The sequence below is a fragment of the Lepisosteus platostomus genome, chromosome 15 (genome assembly GCF_059453375.1).
Source record: "Lepisosteus platostomus isolate fLepPlt1 chromosome 15, fLepPlt1.hap1, whole genome shotgun sequence".
Classification (NCBI taxonomy): domain Eukaryota; kingdom Metazoa; phylum Chordata; class Actinopteri; order Semionotiformes; family Lepisosteidae; genus Lepisosteus; species Lepisosteus platostomus.
This window is the reverse complement of record NC_142625.1, coordinates 8,216,448-8,241,539: the sequence shown is the minus strand read 5'-3', so window position 1 is coordinate 8,241,539 and position 25,092 is coordinate 8,216,448. Positions and strand designations below refer to the sequence as shown.

Here is a 25,092-nt window from a genome sequence, read left to right as displayed (position 1 = left end):
TATGCAATTAAAAAAAACCTCAGAGTTGCCTTCTGGTGTGAAAAAAAGAGCACTGATAAGAAACTGATAAAATTGATTTTTCTGATTGATTACTCCTTCTGAGTCAATTATTGACAGCTAAAAGGCAGGTGGAATGCAGCATGAGGCTTCTAGAGGAAGTCTTACCCCCTAAGGGCTCTGAATGGCTGAAAATACAATGAATGACAGTGGTTTTTACCAATCAGATCGCCTTATATCTAGCGGTCGTTCTTCAAACATTTACTATGAAGTCAATAACGTTCAATTCACCAGGTCTGGAGATAATATTAGTCTGGTTTATTTTGGATATATATCATGCTTCAGAATAAGGTAAAAACATGGGATATATATATATATTTGCTGGTTTTTGCTTTTGCGGTTTTGTTGGTAAAAATGTATGATATTGACATGCTGTGCTGGCCGGGAGGCCGGGTGTTTTTATTGGGATTCGGCTAGTTCATTAATGTATTGGTTTATTGCATAATAGTGTCATATCTGTGGAAACAAACTTTATGGTTTTGTTGTGATGATATTGGAGAATACGTGCATGTGAGAAAATTTGTGCCGCGGTTTAAAAAAAATGTTGTTTATCTTGCGTTTATCTTAAAAATAAAAATTATCATCTGGGGTCACCCGTGACCACGATCCGGGCAAACAGGTGAAAACAACGTTTTGACAAAATCTCAACACTCCTGTTAAAAGCTGAATCAAAATTCACATTTATAGTCACCTGTATATAAATATATTTTTATACTTCTAAATATTGTAGTTTGTTTGAAAATGTTTTGTCACAGTTCAATGGATCAAATATCAGCCTTCTAAACAATGTCTGTGATGTTGTCATGTGTCATCCTATCGTGTTTCTAATCTAAAGTTCCATTTGAATGGGTTAGATAATCCACCATGAGTGTCTTCTGTGCATCACTTAGCATATCTGTGGTCCTGTCCAATGCCCTCCTGGCACTCTGGCTGGTGATGAATGGGAGATGGTATCTGTAAAACAATAATACAAGCATGTATACATATGATAGGTTTCATGCCACAAAGAATCAATGCACAAATTAGCACAAATATAGAATTTGGCCTACTTCTCATGCAGTCTTCGCAAGTCATTGGAAGGGTTGTGAATTGGTTCTCCCATTGATGAAATGAAAAAGGTTTCTGTCTTCATTCCTGAAGTGTTGTCACTGGGCTCACTGCGTATCTTGGTGTGGTACAGATGAAACATCTAAAAGAGATAGTTTTATGTGGAGGCTGTGAACATTTTCACATGCCGTGGTCTTTAAAATGCATTTGGTTTGAAGGCTTTCTGTGTTTCCCTTCCAAAGATATGGACAGAAGAATTTTCGAGCATGGTAAAAAAAAATGGTTTAAAAACAACATAGTGAATGCTGTGAAAACAGCCACATGTACTTTGTACACACAGCAGGTGTTTTCATAACTCTAGGAGGTTTCGTGAAAAAGCTACAGACGTGCCAATTGTAATCATTTTTATTTTTAAATACATTTTAGAAAAGTGTCATCTTAATATATTAATAGAGATAAGCTCTCTATTAAAGCTCAGATCAAAGATCAAGCACAGATCAAACAACAAGATCTCACACACTGGGACTGATCTGTGATCTGTGATGTGGTTAAGTGTGAATTGTGGTGCTCTAGCAGGGCTGGCTGTGCTGAAAAAATGGTTTAACAACTCTTAAGCATACTGTAGTTTTTGTTAACACAAGTTTATCAGTGAAAAGACCACAGACATTTTTCCTCCCCCCTACATTCTCAGAGTAGAATAGAATTTATTATTCGCACAATTTATTACAGTGTTAAATTTAATATTATTGATTACTAATAGTTTATGCTAACACTTAACTTTCTTAATTAGATTATTTAAAACAATGCACTAAGTGTAACATAGCATTCAGAAATACAATCAAGAATAGTTTTGTGGTGTACGTATAGATGAAACTTTGTTAAATTGTATAACAAAATTAAAGACGATTAAAATCTGTAATCTTTCCAAATGTAATGTCATTAGAAAGTACAATAAGTTCCTGCTTTGCCTAACAATGGTATAAAAAAATAGTCTGAGTGCTGAGAAACCTCTGCTTAATGATAATCTAGGGACTTAGGAGTCAAAGAAAATGTTCTTGTCACGGACGTCCAAAGGGACTAACCGTGGGGAGCAGGAGAGCAGTGACAGTACCCCCCCCTTCATGGGCGGCTCCCGAAGCCCATACAAATAAATAAGCTGCACAGCACTGGGGGGAGGAAAAACCTCATTTAACTGAAAGGAAACCTCCGGGAATCCACGGCTGAGAGCTACTCCTTCCTCCGGGGTATAAACCTTTATTGGGTGGAGGAAGGGGGGGTAGAGAAGAGCTCCGGAGACTAAAAACAAAAAAGTACACAAGCACAAACCCAACAGACAAAAACCTGGGAAAGACCAGGAAGACAAACCACACAAGACAGGTAGGAACCAAAGTTCCGAAACACAGAGAGCAGGGGGGACCAAAAAGGAGGGGAAACCAGGAAGAAAAAAATCAAAACAAAAGGCAAAAAACAAGAAAAATAAACACAAAACCCCGGGGAAAAATACCGCAGACTGGGCAAATGGCACGTTCACATTCTAACGCTGATATCGGAGTGGACAACCTGAGGAAAGCCAGACCGAAGTCCGCTCACAGACACAGATGCCCGGAGTGATATCCAGCGAAAAGAATGGAGGAACGGCAAATGGGCACGTTCACATTCTAACGCTGATATCGGAGTGGACAACCTGAGGAGAGCAAGTCCGCTCACAGACACAGATGCCCAGAGTGATATCCAGCGAAAAGAATGGAGGAACGGCAGAAAGCTTACCATTCTATCACTGATATCGGAGAGAGCAAGACCAGGAAGAGCCAGGCACGAGAACCTGCTCCAGACACAGAAGCTTGGAGTGATATCCAGTAATAAGAATAGGCAAGCCAGCTCAACATTCAATCACTGATATCGGAGTGATCTACCCGAGGAAAGCCAGGTACAGGACCCGCTCACAGGCACGGAAGATCGGAGTGATATTCAGTGATTAGAATAGAGGAACTGAAAAAAAAAACAGCCCAGAGAACAAGAAAAAAAAACTGCGGCAAGACAAAAAAAAAAGGCGCCGCTCGCGGGGTCAGTAGGTGGCTCAGCATTCTGTCACTGACGTCCAAAGGGACTAACCGTGGGGAGCAGGAGAGCAGAAAAAGACCCATATGCGTAGCGGCGAGACGGGAAAAAGGCCCGGGCTCATTAGTGCAAAGAGTTCAGGAATGCCGTATAGAAACCTATGCCCTCAGGGAGCGGACGTTGGGCGCCCTGGTGCTAGGTGGGTCTCAGGACATCCGAACCTCAATGCTGAGCGAGGACAGAGTGCAAGACCCGGAAATATATAGCCCAAGGGAAAGAGAGGGACAGGAAGGACAGCAGACCGGAAACTAGGGACAGGACAGAGAAGGAGCGCCCTCTGGCTGCAGAGGGCGTGACAGTTCTATGTTGCTTAATTTTAAACACTAAGATATGAATGCAGACGTAATTGGTGCTTTACGGCCACTGTGCAATACTGAGCTCAGTGCTCCCTCCCTCTCTCTGTGCCGCCTCCCCCTCTGATGCAGCGCAGTGGGCGGCAAGCTGTTTTCAGAGCCTGTGATTGAGGAAAAAAACGGAATATGATTTTTTCTATTCAAAATTTGTATTTTAAACATTTAATTAAGAAGTAAAAGCTTTACAGCATACACAGAGATTCTAAGCTGATCAGGAGGAAGAAAAATGACCTGTTTTTCAAGCATAAAAGGTGGTTATTAACTATCGAAACCTGTTTTTAGAGCTTTTAAAGTTGTGCAATGTCTAAGCAGGAACACATCATTATATCTTGTTTTTGCTTTAATTTTTAAGAATTAAAAAAACAACCTTATTTTAAAGACCTCTACTTGAGAAAGCTTTCGCAGCCTGTACATAAAACTATATACACAATACTGCTGACAGCAGGAAAATTCCTATCCTTTACTCAGCAGCTTATTAAAAACAGCAGCCATGGTGTTCTTCACATCACGAAGAGTGACACAGCTTCGTGATGTGAATCTGTTTTTCGGTGATTACAAAGAAAGTAGAATACAGTAATACTACCTGCTATATAGATACATATATTTAGATATTTAAATCCGTAAATTAATACCATTATTAATTTCATTAGAAATTGAGGATTCTTGTGATATTTTGAGCTCTCGTTGAATGATAAATGTTGCATAGTGTAAATCATTTTCATTCTTAGAAATTATGAAATGCTCAGTTAAAAGCAAGGGAGATTATGTCTGTTATAGTGGACATAAAAAGGAGAGTTCGCTGTGGCGTTATAGGCAACCCAATTTTAACAACAAATCGCTGGCGTTATATCCTAGAAGGTACTGAGACCAGGACCAGTAGGAGCGCTCCCACAGCGAAAAAGAAAATGTCTGACAAACTACGGATTGGACAGTTTTTCAGTGCTTGTACGATCGATGGAAATGTTCAAATAAATGTGCTAAAGAAATAAACAAAAAACAAGTCATTTAGTCCTTTAGCATATTGGCTAGCTAATGTCCTGTCCTTGTTAGTTACTTGTGGCTGTGTTTCTGAGTTGCGTAGCAACGAGGGACTATATTCTCAGGTGGAGGAACGTAAACAGCTTAATTTTTGTGTTAAATACATTTTTTTAATTAAAATTCATTTTATACAGCTATCACATATTTGGGGACCATTTTATAGAAGCAATAAGGCACTCGAGGCCTGTGCTAAATCATCGATATAGTCACAGTTAAAAGGGTTTCCGGCCCTCTGCATAGTGTCGGGCCTAACAACACCTTTAACTGTAAATATATCCACGATATACAGCAGCACAGCCTCTCGTGCCATATTGCTTAAATAATTATGCTTTTAACATAATCTAATTTGCATATGGTGAATTGCGGTATACTGCGAAACGCCCACCGTGTTGTACCGCAGCATACTCCACTTGTTTTGAATGGCTGCATCTGTATACATATGATAGGTTTCATGTCACAAAGAATCAATGCATATATTGGCACAAATATAGAATTTGGCCAACTTCTCTTGCAGTCTTCGCAAGTCAATGAAGTGAAGATCACATAGCATTTTATTCCACTTCTGGTGTGCCTAAAAACAAATTTTCTCCATAAACATCATAAAGAGCCTTTCTAGATCTGCCCGTAGTCAATGCAATATTCAAAATAATAAATTAATGTTTTCATTACTGATGGAGCCTGCTAGCAGAATCTGTGTGTTACTCTTTACCCATATAGTGGTAGCAGCTGTGAACTCCTGCTGAATTCACATGCTGAACTCTGACCGTCACACCTGTTTAAGCACAGATGCTCCCCCCCCCGTACTAAACCCCAAATGGTGAATGTTTACACTAAACACCTGATGAGAAAGGATGTTTAAGTGCTTTTGAGTCCCAGAGTGTCGTGAGAAAGCAACCTCAAAGACAGGAGGGGGAGGGTGTAGAGAAATGTATATATAAGTTGTGTAGAGCCATATCCACTTTGAGCTACGATAGATACTAAAACTATTATGGTCCTTATTGTGGTCCCTTGTATGCATACAATAAAGCCTGGTTGGATGAACGAACACTTCAGGCTCGAATCCCTTGGTTTCTACAATTACTTTCATATTATTTATTTTACATTTTTGGAAGGCAAAGAACACCATTCCAGATCCTGGCTTTATATGCAGGTTTTTTAAAAAATATATATAAATCAATCAATTTTATTCAATAAGTCAATAAAATCAATTTTATTCAAAAATAGACATATTAGAGAAGACCCGAAAAGAGAAATGTATGTCCTTGGTGTGCTACAACTTGAGAAATTATCTTTTGAACAAAGAATATAATGAACAATGAACATAAAATGCATGTGTTGTTTTTTTCCTGTTTTTTTTTCAGGTTATTTATTTCTTATGTGTGTACTGAATAATACATATAAACAATCAGAAGGTTCAGACTTGATGTCCAAGGACCTGCCAACATAATTCAGGTTTATTACAAGATTAGTAAAGGCTTCAACCATTCCAGGGGGACATTTACTTTGGGTTCCATGTGAGGGCTGGGTTAAAAAGGTTTGCCTCATCATCTGTTACAACAGTGTCCCCATACTTTAATATTTGTTTTGGAAACTGAGGTGCTGAGTGAATACTGCCATCTACTGGAAGACCAAACCTGGTTTACTTTAGACATTTCCTATTCCAAGGTTGACCAAACCCAGAATTGCTAACCTCTAAAATCTAACATGACCGGGTTACAATGTATCTGTACTGCTATCAATATTCTGCTGAATCTGAGGTTAGAGCCATTAGTAGAGTTGTTATTGTTTTTAGAAAATAACCATCTACCATCTGAATGAAGATTGATTTTATAATGTATACATTGAATATCTTTTATTAATTTATTTAACTAACAAATTTAATAAATGGCAGCTGTCAGCAGTTTGCATTAGGTTTCAGTAAAGTTGAACAACAGCTAGGAAGGATGCTGGGACTGCTTTCCTTACTGCCTGCATAGCCTGAAGGCTCACAGAATTAATAATCTTGTTATTACAGATGATGAAGAAGGTCTGTGTGTTTTAATCCATTTTTCTAACAGTTTAACAAGTTAAATATTCTCTATTACTATAAATAAGAATGATTAACCAAACTTGGTGAACACCTTATGATGAAGTCATTTCTCTCGCTAGAGCACAAGGTTCTTTTTTTAAAAATGAACAAATAAGAAGAGTTGTCAGATTATAAGATTCTGTAAGAGGAAATATCATCTTCAACTAATTTTCTAAAAAAAAGGGAAAGATCTTTGGCCAAAAAGAAAAATCTGGATATCCTCTATTGGCTATTTCTCAGTGTATTTTATTAACTGCAGCTCATAAGTGGAAAATAGACTTTCCTAAGTCATTGGCCCTTACTGCATTGTTGCCATTTCTGTTCTGTCTTGAAATGTTCTCTAGACCGACATTATTAATATACATTTTGGTTATTATCTATTAGATCTACTATATAATCCACTGTCAGTGGACTGAGTTTTGAAATTATTTGAGCCTTTAAAAAATGAATATAAAACATACTGCTGGAAATCTGAAATATTTAAATAAAAATTATCCTAGATTGAGGAAATCCATTCTTTTCATGGCATAGTTCTGGGATGTGATATAGAGAGATATTATGTGATCTTCAAAAAACATTGGTGCCAGCCACTGGATTTTTTTTTTGGCCATGTTACATCTATCCCATTAGAGGAAGCAGTGTGATTTCCTACAAACATGAAGCAAGACTCTGGGTTTCCCCATGTACCAGCCTGGCACATGTTGCAATTACAGTAGATATACCTGCACAGTTTTCACATTTTGATGCTTTAATGTTCAGCAGCCATAACACTTTGAAGTTGTGATTAATATTTGTTAACCTCATCCACACATTTAAAACAAAAAAAAGAAAAGGAAGAAACAGATAATGTGAAAGAAAAAATGTAAATATTATGATTGCCGTGGAAGACCTACATTAAATTAGGTGTACAAAAATACCTTAATGAGCCACAAAGTTATCTGAGTGGCCTCCGCCTGTTTTGATTCATAGTGGTTCACATGATTTTAAAATAAATACACCAACCTCTATATGGTCCCTTAGACAGTTATTGAATTTCAAGGAAAGATGCAACCATGAAGAATAAGGATCTTTCAAAACAACTCAGATATTAAGTTATATAAAGGCACAAATAAGGAGAAAGGTAAAAAAAGCATTTCAAACGTCATTAGTATGTCTTTGAGCATGGTGAAGTTCATCATAAAGAAGCGGAGGGCACCCAGACAGTCCTTAGATCAGGCAGTCTCTCCAAACTGAGCAAGAAGCAAACTGGTTAGGGAAGCTATTGTCAATAGTGACTTTGTGTTCAGAATTAAATGGCCTAGATGGAGAAAATGTCCATGAGTCACCAAAATCCCAGTCACTTCACAAAGCTAGACTTTATGGCAGAGTGAAACTCATCTAAATTTCAACAAAGAGATTCCAGCAATGTATACAAGTGGTACTGCAAACCATGCTGTCAAGCATGGCATTGGCAGCATAATGCTATACAGCAGCAAGGACTGGACAGCTGTCATGATGGGAACACATCCATCCATTTTCTAACCGCTTCATCCAACTCAGGGTCATACAGGAGGCAGGGACTATTCACAGCAAGCAATGGACACATCCAACACAGGGCAGAGATATAGACACAAACACACACACACTCACACCAGGGCCAATCTGCCTTGAAGCCAATTAGTTTACCACTACGTCCTTGGACTGTGGGAGGAAACCAGAGCATCTGGAGGGAATACATGATCACGGGGAGAACATACAAACTCCACACCGAAAGCACCTTATGTCTGGAATTGAAACCAGGGCCAACAACTGCGGCATCATAGTTTCATGATGGGAAAACAGATGAAGAAAAATACTGGGAAATCTTTGAGGCAGGCCTGCTTCGAACCTTAAAGTAGGATAGGGATTGAAAATACATGAACAAAGCACAATGAAGTCCTAGCTTAAATTGTATTGAGAATGGCATCAAGGCAGTGTGAAAAAAAAGGTAGAGAATTATTCAAAAATACTTGCATTGTAATTGCTTCCAAAGGTACTTCAAGGATAGACATTATGTGAATGCCCTGCACAGACTCTCCCTCAGTTACCTAACACTAGTAACATTCAGTCCCCTGCACACCAACATCATACTACACTTCCCCTCCATTCAGCCCTGTTCACACTAACCTCACACTCCACTCTTGTTCTTCTAGAAAACTGGCAACATGAAGTGTTTGTTATCTGCTCTGCTGTGCATTTTACTCACTCTCAGTGTGGTGACAGGTAAGGCACCTGTGGTGACACTCGTTCACTGATATTCCCACCTGAGTAAAAAAGTAATTTAGAACAAATTTCTTTCATCTAAGTTTCTTGCCCTTCACAATTATTGCTTTGTGAAATACAGATGCAGCCATTCAAAATTTTTGAAAACTTTGTATTTCGCGGTATACCCCAGTGGGCATGTCGCATCAAAACGCAGTATCACGCAGTGTATAGCATCATTTGACATCATGCTGGAAAGTATGCGGAATCACCTTGTAAAACCGCCAGGAGGAGCCAATAAAGCTTAACCTCTCATGTACAGCATTTGAGCTTTTAAATTTAAACTGTATTACAGCATGTTAATCATCAGTCATTAAAAAGTTGGTATATTTTATGAAAGCAAGATTGCTCAGTTGGACAAAAGTACACAACCTACCTTTATCAGAAATATTTATGCATCAAAGCCTTTACCGAAGATATTACTAATAGTATTAATACTGAATGACTTTGGACAAGCTGTAAACTCAAAGTATTACGCTGGTCCACATTCTTTCTAACCGTCATTTTAAACGAAAATACTTTTGGTTTTTTCGTTGACAAACACCACAGCATTTCGTGGATCTAACTAACGAGGACAGGACATTAGCTAGCCAATACGATAAAGCAATGACTTTTTTTGTTCATTTCTTTAGCACATTTGTACAAGCACTTGGAATCTGTCCAAGCCCTACTTTGTCAGGCATTTTCTTTTACTGCAAAGGACATAAAAACTCACTTGCTTTTAACAGAGCGTTTCATAATTTCTAACTACGAAAATTATTTAAACTTATCATTCAACCAGAGCTCAAAATATCACAAGGATCCTCAAGAGCACATCAAAGACTGTATTAAAAGACACTTGTATCACATACATGAGAATCCAGGCTTTTTTATCAATGCTTTCTTTTCCATATACCAGATGTTATGGAACCACTTCAGAAGGGTGTCAGCCAGTCAGATTCCAGGAATCGGTACTTCGGTAAAAAATACACACCGGTATTCCATTTCTCCCTAAACATTTTAAGCATCGAAGTCTTTAACTAACATGTGAAATAGCGTGTAAAAAAGTGATAGTTTTAAGCTTTTCTGCTAATATAATATGGAATCTAAAGAAATTAATAACGATATGATTATATTGGTGAACTGCGACAGGGCTGTGTAGGGCTGTTTCGTCTCACAATCAGACAAATGCAACATAAATTGGGCTGTGTAGTCTTCTAAGTATCTTAATAAACTTTCAGCATACAGATGCAGCCATTCAAAATGCGCGGGTGATACCGCATTATTTTGCGGTGCGCTTTACGTGGTCTACCGCGAGTTAACGTATATTCTCCTATAATACCGCAATTAAAATAATAGTATCCGGAATTTCCGCAAGGTGGAGCTAATAAAGCTCAACCTCTCATGTTTGAGCTGTCATCATCAAAGTCTTTAACAAAGATATTACTAGTAGCATTGTAGCGTTTACAGGTTCTTTTCAGAACAAAGGACGAGTGGAGACACGATTAACAAACAAGCATTAGCTTTATTTGTTAACAACCACACAAAAACCAAACACAGGATCTACACGCACATGAGGAGACTGACGGAACACGTACACATCTTTAGGGTGGTAATTACCTAACAACACGCTATACTTTTACAAGACACACAGGGCAATCGAACTACTAGGACATTATTTACACAGGTAGGGTCAGCCGCTGGTCATCGTGCTGACCCTCAGACTCTCCCCGGCTACCACTCCCAGCATGCCCAGTGGTACTACGAGCACCTAGGGGCGCTTCCTCCTTACCACCAGGCGAGGGTGTTACAGTATTAATAATGAATGACCTTGGACAAGCTGTTAACAAAGTATTGCCTTTGTCCACGTTCTTTTTTTCATTGACCGTCTTTGTAAAAGTAACACCACAGCATTTTGCAATCACTCATTTGTTTCCAATCATGCAAAGTACAGTAATTTTTTAGAATTGATTCACCATGCCTTTCACATGCTCATAAAAGACATTGATTTAGGAACATAAACATATTACCGTATGCAAACTGTACTGTATACAGTATGTATATGTATATTTAATGTCTTAACTGTGCCCATTTATAAGTATTGAATATTTATATGGAATTTTACCACTGAAGGGAAATCTTAGTACCTGAGCATAAAAAGAATAGGAGCATACTGTAACGCGTGTGAAGGCCATAAACGATATTAATTTTGAAACTTAAACATACAGTATATGGCTGGTCTCGGTACTTTAAAGAAAACATACACACCAGTATTCCAATTCTTCCTAAACATTAAGCATCGAAGTCTTTAACTAACGTGATACTTGAGTCAACAAGCATACTTTTAGAATTTGATTAAAAGGGAATATAATATGGAATCGTGTATCTAAAGAAATTAATAATGATATAATTATATTCATGTACCGCAACACAAGAATAGTACACGCTGTACATTGTCTGTTGATAATGTTTCTGTAGTGCTTTTTCAGCACTCTGCGTATGGCCTTGCTGGTGGGGCTATGGGTTAGGTTCCTGACTCCCACCTCACATGGTCTGTGATCAAATCCCACTGGATTTTTTTTTAACAAACATTTCTTTGAAAAAATGAAATTTTTCCTGAGTCAGAGATTAATTAAAACCTCACTCGCACCAAACAAATTTATATTTCTAAATATCACAACATGATCGAATTTAAGTCATTTTAATAACAATGAATAGTCACCTAGGCGTTACAATATAAACATTTATATTGATTTAAATCGCGTTTAAATCGCCTTTATTTAAAACCCATAAATAAAGCTGATACTGTTTAGACTTTTAATTATTTAAAACTGTATTACAGCAGCACAATCCACAATGCAACGTAAATCGCTATCTTTGTCTTCTGTGTAATAATGTTCACCTCTCTGTCCAGCAAATTAACAATAGTAATAATAATTAACTTTATTGTATATGGCGCCTTTAAAGGTGGCTCCTCAAAGCGCTTTACAGGTTAAAAACAATAACAACAATACCGTTAGGCTGGGCAAACGATTTTTTTTTAAGAAATACAAAATGAGATATAATGATGTGTTCCAGCTTAGACATTAACGAAGAGCATAACACGTGGGCGGCGTAGAGGTCGGCTCTGGCTTTCCCATCTACTGTATACACTGCAAGTACAACCCCCCTCTCTGCAGGAGTGCTGGCTGTGACGAATTAAACCGGTTTCACAGGTATTTTCAAAGTAGAAGGAGGCGAGATTTCTAGCGAAAGACACCTCCCCCCCCTCAAAAACCCAGTAGGTACAGTACTTACTAGTTAAGAAAGGCTAGGCTCCTCAATGAAATTGCTTTAACATGCTAATGTGTTGGTGTAACAGTCCGGGCGTGGCAAACTTCTAATGTCAACCCGACTACGGCGAAAGGAACCCTTCTTTCATTAGAAGACAATGAACACATTTTAGCCCTGAATGAATTAATAGCAAACATGGTTTACATAAAAGACATTTTTCCAAGAAAGTTTAGCCTTTGTCACTAATGAAACCACTAAATAAAGACAAAAATTTAAAAATCTTAAGATTTTTAAAATACATGACTTTGCTAAAATTTATTTGAAAATAAAAACGATTACAAACGCCAGGGGAGAGAGAGAACAGGGGAGGGGTGTTGGTTTTGCATAAGGGGCAGGGCTATGGAAATAAGGTCTGTTTGGGAATGTGGAGTTACATGTTCTGGCTATTTGTGAATTATCTTTGTTAAGTATAGAGTGTTGAGGTATTGATTTTGTGTAATGCTTTATGTTGAAAATTGAGGTGGATTTTGTTTATGATAAAGAGGATAAACTGGGATGGGAGGAGGGTTTGGTTTTGCATAAGGGGTGGGATTATGATAATTGGAGGAATTTGCGAGAGTATAATGGTTTGATATATTTGATTTTGTATTGTGGATGTTATCTATGTTTTTGGTTGGTATTATATTTATATGGTTGTTTTTGTTGGTTGTTATTATGGTTATTAATAATACGATCTATAGTTGAAATCTGAGCCTAAATAAAAAAAAAGCAAGTGATTAGGTTTATGAGCAATCTAATTACTTATTCGTTTAAAACGCTATATAAAATAAAGTTTATTATTAATTTGCTGGACAGAGCGGTGAACATTATTATGCATAAGACAAAGATAACGATCCTGATCAGTTTAGAAATCTGTGTACGCTGTAAGGTTTTTACTTCTTAAACTTTTAAAATACACATTTCGAATAGAAAGAAATCCTCTTCCTGGTACAGTACTGTATGTATAGCAAACCAGCACGTCTTTTTTCTCCAATCAGAGGGGTGTCAGATGGTGTCAGCCAATCACCATTCTGAAGCCCTACCATAATCTCTGGTATGGGGAGACCCCAGAATTCTGTCCCATAGTTTAGACAGATGATAGATACTTTTATTGATCCTGTGAGGGAAATAAAGTAAATCATTTTCATTTTAGGAAATTATTAAACACTCGGGTAAAAGCAAAGGAGATTGTCTGTTATAGTGGACATAAAAACAAGAGTTTGCTGGCATTATATCCTAGAAGACAGAGACTGGTGCCAGACCGGGAAAATGCCTGATGAACTAGGGATTGGACAGTTTCCAAGTGCTTGTACAATCGATGGAAATGTTCAAATAAATGTGCAAAAGAAATAAACAAAATAATCATTTATTTCTTTATCATATTGGCTAACTAATGTCCTCTCTTTGCTAGGTAGTGGCTGTGTTTCTGCGTTGGGTAGCAACGGGTGACTGTTCTCAGGCGGAAGATGTAAACAGCTTAATGTTCGTGTTAAATAATTTTTTTAAATTAAAATTCATTCTATACAGCAATCGCATATTTGGGTACCATTTCATAAAACTTTCATGCTTAAAATGTTTAGGGAGAAATGGAAGACTGGTGTGTATTTTTTCTTTAAACTATCAAGACCAGCCATACACAGTACAGTTTATGTACATACAGTAATGTTTATGTTCCTAAATTAATATCGTTTATGACCTTCAGATGCGTTATGCTCCTCTTCTTTTTATGCTCAGCTACTAAAATTTCCCTTTAGTGGTAAAATTCCATAAAAATATTCAAAACTAAGCGGATTAAAATGTGCACAGTAAAGACATTAAATGATTCAATCTTTTCACTACCAACCAATACGAGTGCCCCTGTCGGTCATTTTGGCCAGCCAATCACCGGTGCCCTGCGGTGGCTTGAGGGTAGGTTACTGTACCGCGGGTTTTTACCACAAATTTTGAATGGCTGCATCTGTAGCTTTCTCACCGTTTAGATTTATTTTTCTTGGGATTTTGGGATCAAACATGGAAAGATTAGATTGTAATCGTTTTTTATTTTTTAAATACACTTTAGAAAAGTTTAATCTATACTAAAAAGCTGTACACCACCTGCTATAAAGATACATATTGTAATACTTTCGGGCTCGGATAGGATGGACTCAAGAACTCAGACTTGCGGAGTTAAAGCAAGTTAAAGCCTTGATTTTATATATCACCTTTAGAAGTGGCATCTCAAAGCAATACAGATTACAAAGTAAATACCCAACACTGATTGTACCCATCTACCATGCTAATAAAGCACCTTGAATTGAATTGAATTGAGAGGAGAGGGTATCCAGTCTCTCGAAATCAAATTATTTTTCAAGCAATGCAACTAACGTCGGGCAACGTGTTTTTTTTAATCCAACATTGACAGCCACATCTTAAATCTTGTCAGTCAGCTCTTTTTTCTCTATTGAAAAAAAATCAAACAACTTGGGATAACAAGTGGTCTCAAAGTCACCGAGCTCACAGAGCTTCAACATCAGATGACAATTTCCTTAGTCCTTCCTTAGTCTTCCTGAAATTGTCAGATTATGAGTGAATAAAAGCATTTTATTAAAAACACGTTTGCGTTTGTTTGGGAGAAGCTTGAAGCTAGAATCTTGCCACGCCCGGACTCTTACACCAACACATTAGCATGTTAAAGCGATTTCATTGAGGAGCCTAGCTTTCTTATCTAGTAAGTACTGTACTTACTGGGTTTTGGAGGGGGGGAGGTGTCTTTCGCTGGAAATCTCGCCCCCTTCTACTTTGAAAATACCTGTGAAACTGGTTTAATTCGTCACAGCCAGCACTCCCGCAGAGAGGGGGGTTGTACTTGCAGTGCATCGGTATAGATGGGAAAGCCAGAGCCGAGTCAAGTCTAGCCATGTGTGAGTCTAGTCTCACAGAGCTTCAACAGCAGATGACAACTTGTGAATTCGATTAAGAATGAATAAAAGCATTTCATTAACGCGTTTGCGTTTGTCTGGGTGCTGACAAAGTAAAAAACAATTACTTTTTGACGATGAAGAACTGTGTGTGTATCTCTCTCTCTGCTGGCGTTTGTAATCGTTTTTATTTTTAAATACATTTTAGCAAAGTAATGTACCATAAAAGTATTGTGAGACATATTTGGGTTAACATGTTCAGTGTTCAGTGTGGTAATTTGTTTGGTGCGAGTGAAGTTTTATTTAAAATCTGACCCAGGGAAAAGTGTGGTGTGGACGGCTGAGGAGAGAATGCAGGCTCGCGCTGTGTCCGTTATTCTTTTTATCTTTTTGTCTTTTTGAGCCAGTGAAAGCTCTGTTGTCCTTCACATGAATGCCTGAATCATTGTACCGAACCCAGGATTTTACAGTATTTTTTCTTTAAAATACCAATAACAGCAACATACAGTTTACATAATATGTTGATGTTCCAAAATTAATATCGTTTATGACCTTTATGACCTTCGTTATGCTCTTCATTAATGTCTAAGCCGGAACACATCATTATATCTCATTTTGTATTTATTTATTTAAAAAAAAATTTGTTTGCCCAGCCTAACAGTATTGTTGTTATTGTTTTTATCCTGTAAAGCGCTTTGAGGAGCCATCTTTAAAAGCGCCATAAACAATAAAGTTCATTATTATTACTATTGTTAATTTGCTGGACAGAGAGGTGAACATTATTACGCAGAAGACAAAGATAGTGATTTACGTTTCATTGTGCATTGTGCTGCTGTAATACAGTTTTAAATAATTAAAAGTCTAAACAGTATCAGCTTTATTTTTGGGTTTTAAATAAAGGCGATTTAAACGTGATTTAAATCAATATAAATGTTTATATTGTAACGCATAGGTGACTATTCATTGTTATTAAAATGACTTTAATTCGATCATGTTGTGATATTTAGAAATATAAATTTGTTTGGTACGAGTGAGGTTTTATTTAATCTCTGACTCAGGAAACATTTCATTTTTTCAAAGAAATGTTTGTTAAAAAAAAGTCATAGCTTCAGTTGGATTCGAACACACAACATGTGATGTAGGAATCAGGAACCTAACCCACAATGCCACCAGCAAGGTCGCAGGAGGAGTGTTGAAAAAGCCCTACAAACATTATCAACAGACATCGTACAGCGTGTACTATTCTTTTGTTGCGGTACATGAATATAATTATATCGTTATTAATTTCTTTAGATACGCGATTCCATATTATATTCCCTTTTAATCAAATTCTAAAAGTATGCTTGTTGACTCTGGTATCACGTTAGTTAAAGACTTCGATGCTTAAAATGTTTAGGGAGAAATGGAATACTGGTGTGTATGTTTTCTTTAAAGTACAGAGTTAATGACCTTCACATGTGTTACAGTATGCTCCTATTCTTTTTATGCTCAGCTACTAAGATTTCCCTTCAGTGGTAAAATTCCATATAAATATTCAATACTAAAACGGGCACAGAAAAGACATTTAAATCTTTCTATGACCAAGCAACGGACCACGAGTGCCCCTGTCGGTCAACCAATCACGTACCGCGGTATTTTGCGCGAGGCCGTAGCCAATTACCTCCGCGTCTGTACCACGTGTCTGTACCGCGCACTTTGAATGGCTGCATCTGTATGTGTCTCAGTCTCTCTTCAATTTTATTGGGTAATGAAAAGTTGTTTTACAGTGTGAGGTCACATCTACTATGGCCTTTTATTCTAATGTATTTAAAAATGTATCCAATAGCAAAGTTAAAGCAAAAGTAAACTTATTTTTAATTCAAGTAATAGGTTTATTCCAAGGCTCCACAGCTGAAACGTTGTGTTTTCTTTCTTCTCTTTTCAGCGTGGAATAAACCAATTACTTGTTCCTTTGCAGCTTACGCATGCTGACGCAGCTACCCAGCTGAACTACTTATTTTTCATTCAGTTTGATTGGTAGGATAGGTACTTTACTCCAGTTTCTGTATGGCATGGCTGTCTCGTACATTTTTACAAGCAATAAATGGACTGCTGTTGGACTTCTGTACCTGTTTGTGTCACGATTGTAGTCCCTCCTCCTTAAGGGCGCTCCGGCTCTTCCTTGTTTGTCTTATTCCCCACACCTGCCCCTTGTTCCAGTCTCCTTCGTGTCCCTTTAAAAGCCAGACACAGTTGCTAATCGTGGCTCTGCATCTGATTTCCACATCGTGCGAGCCCGGGACCTGGTTGTGCCTGGCTCCGTTATGGTTTTAGCTTCCTGCTCCTGTTCCTGTTCCCCCCACCGGTCCCAACCCGGCACCTGTTTTTAGTCCCTTGTTTTTGATGGATTACCGGGCCATGGACTCTTGCTTGTTTTTTGGATTCTCCCCTGGACTTAATTGTTGGATTGTTAGCTTCGGCCACACCTTCACCAGCACTGCATGGACATGCCCCCCTTCTTTTCATCCTCGTATTCCTGCATTACTTTTTCCCCAGTGTTTCCTCACTATTTCGGATTGTGTCATCCGCATAGGGTCCGGAAAGAACTGTTTGTTACAGTTTGTACATAAGAAACTGATATTTAAATGCAAAATGATTACATCCACACAGAAAGTGGTCTTGTTGGTTGGATGCTTCACCTGAAAGATGATATCAGCTGACAAGTCTACCGTTTCAGGAACCTATGACTGCCAGTGCACGTGTCCAACAGGCTGGATGAAGTTTAATGGCTTCTGCTACAAGTTCTTTACAGAAAGAATGACATGGGCTGATGCAAGAGTAAATATTGTCCAAGTTCCAGGCATTTTCAGATTTTGTTTTTGTTTACTGTGATTATTCATGTAGACTACTGATAGGTGTCTAGAGCTGATTTGTAATGGAGTCAATCACAGTGATCTGCGAAAAGACGATAAGGCTACAGATTACCTGCTGGGGCTGAAACGTTATGGGTGCATTATAGGTTATTAGAACTGAGTTGTGAATTAAAGAAACATATAAAATAAAGGATTATCTGAGATGTCTTATTTTAGAAAAATGTCTTAATTTACATTCCCTAAACAAATGTGTTGTTAAAAATGTTTAGACTTATTTGAAGAAGATATTCAGTAGGTATACAGTCAGTTCATAGGCCTAGCTCTATTCACAGGCACTGATGCGCAGATGACATTAGCAAGTTAAAGATCAGAGTTCGGTTTAGTAATAACCACCAACAGCAGTTATGGTCAGGCGGCCATTATTAAACATATGCCATCCAGACAACTCATTGTCTCACAGCAGTCCTTGCAAAAACAGTAAATATAAGTCTGGCCATATAATTTGTAATACTGTGTGTGGATATACTAGTGTGTCATAGTAAACTACAAGCTATACTAAACACAAAATAAGTGTCTTATGTTTATCCACTCTCAGTACTTCTGATGGTATAACTGTGTCTCTGTTTCTGTCCTCTAAGCACCACTGCCATCAGCTGAGGTCACTTCTGCCCTCAGTGCCTGATGAGCATGTTAACACCTTCCTGTTGAACCTGATCAGAAGTGAGGACAACAGGGAGCACTCAGTCTGGCTGGGAGGCACGGACTGCAGAAAGGTTCAGAAGTACTCAAGGTTATCTCTTAGGCCCAGTGTTTTTCCTGCTTTAAGTACATTGTCTGGATTCTGTTATAGGAAATATAATAGATCCATCCAATATACACATGATACAAAAATGCAAACACAATGTGGATTTGGCAGGCATGAAAAATAAAATGTAACGTTGTCAAGTATAAAGTGATATCTATGGGTGATAGGAACATATACTGCTCACATTTCATTGGGTGATATCGAGCTGCAGACAGCTACACAAGAAAGGGATTTTGGTTTAGGTTCAATTCAGGACACTCTTTCTCACTGTGTAGAAAAAGCAGGACACAGGGTCATAGTTTGGACAGAAAAAAGGAAACATTCTTTAATGCAAATAGCTGTAGTTATCTGAAACAGAGAAGTGGATGAGGTTCAAACTCACTAATATGAAAAGACTGGATGAAATTTAAGTTTTACTTTGATACCTTTAAATGAGCAAGATCTATCAATCCATCCATCCATTCACTGAACTTTGAAAAAGTATTCACCTTTATTTTATAGTGTATCTATATATTGTTAACGTTAATATTTTTAATTGAAACTTGAATGTTAAAAGTCATCAGTTTTAATTGTGTCTCACATCTTGTTCAATAGGAAGGGATGTGGACCTGGGCTGATGGGACCCCATGGAACTATACACTCTGGGCCACTGGAGAGCCCAAGAACTACCAACAGGAACACTGCCTGCAACTCAACTGGAAAGGTAACAAACCAGCATGTAATATTTTACATTGTTTTTGTTAGATACGTATTTAGCTTGTTTCTGCTTCAATTACAAATAAATATTCCAAACTATAATCAAAGATTCCTGCAGGGTGTCTGTAGCTACAAAGCAAAATTTTTTATGGGCAACTTACTTTTGTCCTGCAGTTAAGATATAGGATTCCTGAAGGATATCCGTAGACAGAAAACCAGAACCCTAACCCTCAATTTTCAGGACAGATATTTCAGACAATGAAGAGAAGCATTAATTTCACATTATTGTGTGTGTAATACAGAGAACAGTTGATACCTGATAGAATCTGCTGAAACAATATTAATAATACACCTTCAAGTAATGGTGATCAAATTGCCTTTTCATTTAGTCTGTATATGATTTTTGAACTATCATGCTGGTAAAAACTCTGTGATGCTGTAACCAGAAAACCATTGATCATTGATTTTTGTGAATACTTTCTCAAATGCTTCAGTGAGCAAAACTTTATTTAACTCTGTCCCCCTGTTTCACGTATTGCCAGTGAGAGGGTCTCTCTACCACACTTAACATTCTGGTACACTGTTTCATACTCTTACACATTACCACACTGCTACTCACAATCTCACACAAACACACAGAGCGGATGGCCTGGAGAGCCCTGATCACTCACAAATAGGACACCATTCCTTTAAATCTTTCTTTCCTTCCACAATTCCCTGTGGAACTGTCATTCTCACCCTTCCCTTCGGAGACATCTAATGTTATGCTATTCCTTTCCAATCTCCTCCAAGACTGTCATTCTTATTTTATTCCCTTATCTGGATATTCATAGCTGCATCTCTAGTTTCATCTCTCTATCTGTCTCTCATAACGCAGCTGTCCTCTTTACACGCTCACACGAGCAGCATCTCACACCCACTGCTAATGTGCAGATAAGTAGTGATGTGTTTTCTCATTCTGTGCTTTGACTCCGCATAAATCAAGCTGATTTGTTAGTCTATAAACTCCACATGACTGTGCCAGATCTTCCTTTCTTTGACAGGAGACCTAATCTTTTGTCCACAGTGTTCTGTTACTAGAAAAAGATACAGTATGGGAATTGGATGAACCAGTTAGAAAATGGATGAATGGATAAACACATACAGTACACTGTGATCTTTGACTGGAGTAAAAACAGAAACAGGCATTACAATTCACCTAACACTATCATGGATCTAATCTCATATAATTGTCTGTGACAGGATTTGTGTACAGGAAAACGTGCCTCACTGCTCCAAACAATATCAATAAGAGCTGCTCTGCTTTATCAAGATCTGCAGAGAGACACAGAGTACAAAGTGTCACCGGGGTCTGTATGTATCCAGACCTTTAACATACAAGATAATGTAATATCTTGCAAATGATAATGTTGCTGATATCTTTTCTTATCACTTAAATTTGTGAGATTTAACCCAGAAAAAACATAAAGTGTTAAAAAGGATGATGCATCAAAATTGCAATGATTAATATTTTCATCCAAATTTCTGTAAAACATGTGTATTAATGAGACCCCAATCACCTGCTGTAAAACACAGAACTAAGAGCTCAGAGCCTTTCTTTCATTGAAGGAGTCTGCAGTGCTCACAGGAGGCCCTCAGCTCATGTGAAAAGAGAGATGAGACTTACAGAATCACTGCAGTTCTGCGATCATACATCTATGTCTCATCTTTGGCTGAGGGTGTCCCAGCCTTCCTCCCCCCTACCCACATTTCTATCAGTATAATTTCCCCATATACCCCCTCTCACAAGATGGGGCCCTGAGAAGACACCTCATCACATCACCGATGTACACTGTGTCCCCACTCTTAACACTGAGGGGCCTCATCACCTGGATACTATAGTATGTCATATTTGAAACAAAATAAGCATTTATGGAAAATTGACCTTTAGTTCCATGCACATCTAAAAACTGTGGTGTTAAAAGTGTACAGTGTAATTACATGCAGTTCATGAACTTATATTGTCAATATATATTTTTTTCAACATAAAAGTATTCAAATTTATAAGTACAAAGTTGTTATTTTTAGCAGATTAAACAGCACTAATACACAGTGTGATAAAAACAGAATAAATTCTAACTGATGCAGCCCATAGTGTTTAAAGCTCATCATCTGTGACATGTTTTGTATACAGGAAAGTGCTTTGCATACCTGTGCCGCCTCACTGCCCCGAATTCTTTAAGACTCAGTGTTGATCAGTCATGAGTAGGACGTTCAGAGCCACTGACACACACAGCACAATGATGCCCCTGATTCTACTGCTGGGAACACTGGTGCTCTTTGCTCAAGGTAAGAGGATTTTTATTATTGTTTCTAAGGTCATATTTTAATTTTACAAATGTGAAAGAAGATACATTTACAGTCCAAATATCTTAGTACATTATGGAAAATTGTACACTATTCTACAGCATATTAATATAAACATAACTTCAAACCAAGTCTTACATCAAATATTCTTTTTTATACTTGTTTTTCAGACTCCATTGGGCAGATCAATGTGACTCAGTCTCCTAAAGCTGTGTCTGCTCTCCCAGGACAGACTGCCACTATCAACTGTAAAACTAGTGAATCTGTTACTGATAGTGATGGAGATGACCTAATTTACTGGTTTCAACAGAAACCTGGAGAAGCTCCTAAACACCTCATCTACTGGGCAAATCGTCGTCAGTCTGGAATCCCCGAACGTTTCAGTGGCAGTGGATCTGGGACTGACTTTACTTTGACTGTCAGTGGAGTCCTGGCTGAAGATGCAGGAGACTATTATTGTCTCGGTTATAAAAGCAATCAGTTCACACAGTGATACAGATCTGTACAAAAACCCCCCTCAGCTCTATAGGTGTCCCTCTGGTTTATAAACAGGAACCACTGGGGACTGAAGCTGAGAACATTTGTTTTGACAGTGGAACAGAGAACTGATGAACATGAAAATGTAAATTTGCTCAAATAGTGCTGTTTTCCCAGTGAATTTTTTTGGAACATGGTGTGATAGGCTGGGTACATAATTGTCTAAAAAACATTCAAGGCATTATGGAATGCACAGAAAACTGACTAAGTGTGGCCTTTTTCTTGCAGTCACATAAGCTTTGAATTAAGGCCTTTTTAAACGTGACCTGATCAGGATTTGTTCCACCTGGACCTCGTTGGGTAAAAGTGCAACAAACAAACTTTAGTGTAATAGGCAAGTTGCAATGCCTCACTGCACAAGTTGTATTGCTGGTTAGAGGGCTTAAAACAAATTGACAACTTTTTGTGAAAGTATATAAGCTATAACTATAGTATTCTCATTCCAGAAAATGTTGTATTTCTTTTTTCCATCAGTATATATATATACTATGACATTCTTGCTTGTAAGGCATGTTTTAGTTATATCAATAAATTGTATATTTTGTATTAAGAATCCATTTATGCTACCTTAAATTATGATGTTGAATCGTTCCTAAAAGTTGTCAAACATTCTCACAATTTACTGTTAAACTTCCTGATTAATACAGCAAATTAAAACCCCAAACCTCCTACACCTGATAATGGATTGAATATATACTTTTTGCAATTTTAACATAATTTGTAACAATTGTAGCGGCAATGCTTGTTAATAAGACAGAATTAAGTGTTGTGGTGCTTTCCCAAATGAGGCCCCATCTCTCTCTTCATCTCTGTGGTGCAGCCACAGAGAAGCTATTCATGCAGGCTGATTTAAAGATGTTTAAAAGGGACAGCTCCCAAATTGGGATGCACTTAGCTAAGCCTGGCTATCATGATCAATGGTCATCCATTGGCGCCTATCTGTCTAGGGAGTGCCAGATGGACATCTGGACTGCATTCCTAAGTGTCAGGAGTAAGTGACTCATATCTCACCTTGATCAACCAATCAGGGACTGGTAGGGCTGAGTAACCCACGTGGGACTCTGATGCCCATGGAACTTTCAGCCAATGAACGAGCTAAAAACAGGCAACACAGAGGGCCTGGGAGACTATTCTGTGGACTTTTCTAAAGGGAATTCAAAGGAGAATTCCAGGGCAGGACAGCCCAGGAGCAGAAGGCAGGACATTCTCGCAGAGTGCCTCCTGACCATCCTGAGACTCAGCCCGGACAACCACGGAACGGCCAGTGTGTCCAAGTGCCAGAACTTTCCTTTGTTCTAAGAGTGTAGAGCGGAGGTTGCCAGAGAGTAACCAGAGGATCCACCCGAGGTTAGCATCAGCAGCAAGCCTCGTGAACAGGTCAGAACTGTGGACAGCTGAATCACTATTCAGAACTAGCTCTTCATCAGGAACGAACCGGTCTTCTTCCTGACTTGCTGGGACCCACAGTCATCTTTTCTCCTGTGCACAAACTTTGCTAGTTAAAGCCAACACTAACTAGCCGGCCAGTGAGCATCAGCAGCGCACCGTCGCAAGCCGCACAGCCTGGCACGGAGCCAGAGAGCCTGCAGGAGATCTGAATCCCCAAAGATTGGATGAGTATTCAACTTCACTGCATTACTGCTTGAGAATTCAATTGTTATCCCAACCAGTTGATATCAATTTAATTCCTAAGAGTTATGTACTTGTTTTGAGTATGTAATGTAGAAGTTCTAACCAAGTTCATTTACGAAACGGTCTAAATGAATGATATACTGAACGTATGTCCTCGTAACTGACTGAATATATACGTTTTGTATTCTGATAACCCTCTCGATAAGATCTGTTAGGTTTATATGCATATTTTATGTATTAATAAATGTATCCTCGTGTATTAGTACCTGTGTGTGTGTGTTGTTTGAGTTATATCGCATGGTTGGATTCTAAGGCCATCAAAAGAATCATTTTGTGATTTACTGCTACAATTAATAATTGTCCAAGTAAATGCCCAAACTCTACAGAACTGGTGCCTTCAAAGAGCACACTACACAATTATAACAACAATGTTTAGTAATAAACTACTGAATCTTGTGATTAGCTAGTAAACCATCATTCCACTTGATCACCAGAGTAAAAACAGAATTTATTGTTACATTTTCCATTTGTCACCTAAATGAACCCATCACTACACATTATATTCAAGCAAACACTGCATTCTTGTTAGTCTTAAACACATAAACAAACTATATCCGTGCTGAATTGAAGACAACACCCAGGACACTGTGAGACAGAAAATAATCAGATTTTAATCTGACATCTAATTCACACAGCAGAATCAGTAACTCACTGATTGTATTCTTCACTCATATTGGCTTTGTCATTTAATATGAAAATATGTGAATATATTGACATAAATAATCATTAAGTAATATCACAGTTCTTAATCAAGTCTTTTAAACTTTTAATATGTCTCTGAACCAAATTTCGGAATCAACTCATGTTAAAAGAACGCAAAGTTCTAACAAACTGAGCAGGTTCAAGTGGTTAAAAATAAACAGAAGGGGGAGCTGTAAGTACTACTTCTATCAACAAGTAGTTGATTCCATTCATTATTACAAATTAATCACACAGTCACCTTGTTCCTTTTAGATGGGGTATGATAGCAAGGAGTCTGATAAAACTCGTGTTGTTGGATAAGCTGTGCAAAATC

The 25,092-nt window shown here is 38.0% G+C and overlaps 2 long non-coding RNA genes across 2 annotated transcripts; both read left to right on the top strand.

The window, feature by feature from the left end:
* Positions 1 to 8,777: 8,777 nt before the first annotated feature.
* Positions 8,778 to 19,471, top strand: LOC148647992 (uncharacterized). The gene is made up of 4 exons (XR_015926777.1): positions 8,778 to 8,922; positions 17,866 to 17,966; positions 18,640 to 18,774; positions 19,401 to 19,471. It is a non-coding gene; the product is annotated as an uncharacterized LOC148647992 (long non-coding RNA).
* A 2,272-nt stretch (positions 19,472 to 21,743) lies between these two features.
* LOC148647991 (uncharacterized) lies at positions 21,744 to 24,282 on the top strand. Its single transcript, XR_015926785.1, has 2 exons — positions 21,744 to 21,830; positions 22,019 to 24,282. It is a non-coding gene; the product is annotated as an uncharacterized LOC148647991 (long non-coding RNA).
* The last annotated feature ends 810 nt before the right edge of the window (positions 24,283 to 25,092 follow it).